Genomic DNA, 2,969 nt, shown 5'->3' on the forward strand with positions numbered 1-2,969 from the left:
ATCCCAGGACTCAGTCTGGGACCGGGAGACTGGACTGGGCAGGGCGGAGCCCCTTCTGTGTCGCGGTCTCTGTTTGCTGGGCCAGATCCCTTCCCTCCAGGATCCCCTATCCTAGTCAATCCTGTGCATTGTCAGGGCAGAAAACTAAAAACCTGGGGGTAGAGGTAGAATTTTCATCTCACAGTATGGCTGATAGTTAGCTTCGCCTGAAAAAGGACTATACAGAAAGCAGAGAGCTGCTGTGCCTGTGCTGATAAAGATTTGGGAACACGTGTATACTGCCAGAATGGTGATCTCCCAGCAAAGGCAAAGAGCCTATCTCAGAATTACTTTGAACGTGAGTTTACAGGAGATTCATCAAGCTGATAACAAATGAATTAAATTTTCAAGGCACTCAAGAGGGGTATGCCCTACAAAACGAACATAAGGAGCCATCCCCAAATGAGATGGCAAGGGAAGAGCGGATGCCACTGGCCATGCACAGAAGCAGACAGGCTAAGAGCACAGAACACGCGTGTGGACTGTCTGTGTGAACTGGCGGGGGAAGGCACACGGGCTGAGCCGCAGTTGTGAACCTCTGCAGCCAGTCTGGTGTCTGGCTCAGCCACCTACTCGCTCCGTGAACTTGGACAAACTACTTACTCTCTCAGGGCCTCAGTTTCTTCATCTACAAAGTGAGGATAATGGGATCTGCTACCTAAGGCTTTTTGGAGAATTAAGTGAGTTGTATTTGCAAAGTGCGTGTAAGTGTGCATGCCCGGCACGTTGTAAATGCTATGCAAGCACTTGTGATTGCTGTTATTTGTTCCCATTACCTGGCAGACTGATATGGGACCACTTGAGACACAAAGAATGCACGCTAAAGGGGCTTGGTACAGAAATGGAAGAAACCTTCAATCCGTCAGGGAGGCCCGAAGAAGTAGAGACAACAAATGAGAGACTCAGGTACAGATGAGGAGATTAAAGGGAACCCCCCTCACCCCACCAATACCCATCTTCCTCACAGGCCTGGGGAATTTTTGAGAAACTGTTGCAACTTTTAAGATCAATTCAACTTTGTTCTGCATGTAGTTGAAATAACCCAGGAGTGTTGTGAATGGAAAGGAAATAATGTATTTCAGATATATCACACTTCACCATTTGCCCACACCTGGGAATTTACCCATAGGAGACAGCCTGACAAGTTTGCAAAGATGTAGTATAAGGTTGTTCCTCAGTCGTTCATCTTAGTGTTGTTTAGCATAATGAAAACCTGGAAATAACCTAAAGACCTCTCAATAGTAGACTGGTTAAATAGATCACAATATGTTGGAACAGTAGAATCCTATATAGCCACTAAAGAGGATGAATCATTTGTCTACACCTGTATATTCACTGACATGGAAACCTGTCCACGATACATGATTGAGGGCAAAATGGCAGGCAGAGGCGATAGCACATGCATCGGAGTATCCACATCTGCACACACAACTGCAGAGGCATGCTTGGAAGAATGCTCATGCAAAGGTGGACAGTGATTGCCTCTGGGTGGTGGGATTTCAGGACTTTTGTGTTTTCTTCATGTCTGTGTTTTTTTAGTTTCTAGAATGAGCACATATTATCTTTGTTATAAAGCAAATCTGATGGGGTGAAAAAAATTTGTTAAATGAATGAATGTTTTAAAAAGCACAAGACACAATAAATAGTTTCTTTTGTTACCCTCCTTCCACTCCTTTCTTTGGAGTTAAGCTGCCGTCGTTGACGTGCTATCCTTTGAACCAGAAGGGAAATGTCCTGGGAAGGAGAATGCAGTTGAGAACATCTCGTGTATAACGATGAGTTCTGAATGTGGGTGGGTAACAGAGACCAGCAAAAAGCCCACACAATATTTGGAATCCTTTAAATGTTCGTTTTTCATCTCAGAACTGGAATTGCACACCCCAGTTCAATTCATGGCTTCCAAATGGTCATTTTCCACGCTTTTTATGAATGGATCAGGTGTGTGTGTCGCCCATGAGCGACACGAAATAAATAGCAAACCACCCCCACTAGCAGAGCTTGAAAGAGGCTGTGCGCGCCTTCACTGAGCAGCGGGCACTGGTTTGCCTGGCGTTCACGCACTTGCCTGCACGGGAGCCTCACAGCACTTCTCTTTGCAGCATCCATGGCTCCTCTGCTGGCTCTAACTGGGGCATCATGGCTGCTTTGGAAATTGGAATCCCTGGCTTTGGGGAAAGACAGGGGACTTAGCTATTTGTGCTGAGACACTACGGTGTGCCAGAGTTACAAGGAAAAGGGCACTCTAGCAGACCCCAGAATGTTCCAAGACTATCTCCACAGGGCTCAATGCAATCCCCGAGAAGGGGTAGGAGATGGGCATGGCAGGCGGGATGGGAAACTGTCAGTTGCAAGAAACAACTGGCCTTGGTCTCCTGGATAGAAAGGGAACCTGAGGTCATCTCAGGCCTTACAGAAGCACCCCCAGCCTAGAAGATCAGAGGACAGAGAGAGACCAATGCCTCTGAGGCAGCTTAAGTAAGTTTATCAACAACTCCATTTGACACTGGGCTTTCAACTAGAAAGAGAAACAAACGATCTGGTTTTGGCTGCCAAGGAAACGGAAATCTGGCCCCTGACTCTCCAGCCCCTGCGCAGAGGGTACATGGGAGGTCAGGGGCCTGCACCTCACTAGCATCTCATCCTTACCTATGTCCCTCTGTGCAGGGTCCAGGTACAACCCCCTCCTCCTGGCAGAAGTCTAAGAGCACAGCTGTGAATATCAGAGACTCCTAAAAGACCCAAACCATTCCTACTTACCCTGAGCCTCCTTGGGGAGGGCTGGCATTGGCAGCATTGTAGGAAGAGGTGAAGATGGACAGGAAATGGTCCAGAAGCATTCAGGGGCCCCTCTGCACCAAGTCCAACGCCTACCGAGCACCTCGTGTGTGCCTAGCTGAGTGCTTTATTCCGTGGAAGCTACGAAAAGGAGT

This window comes from Eulemur rufifrons, chromosome 30, assembly GCF_041146395.1.
Source record: "Eulemur rufifrons isolate Redbay chromosome 30, OSU_ERuf_1, whole genome shotgun sequence".
Lineage (NCBI taxonomy): Eukaryota > Metazoa > Chordata > Mammalia > Primates > Lemuridae > Eulemur > Eulemur rufifrons.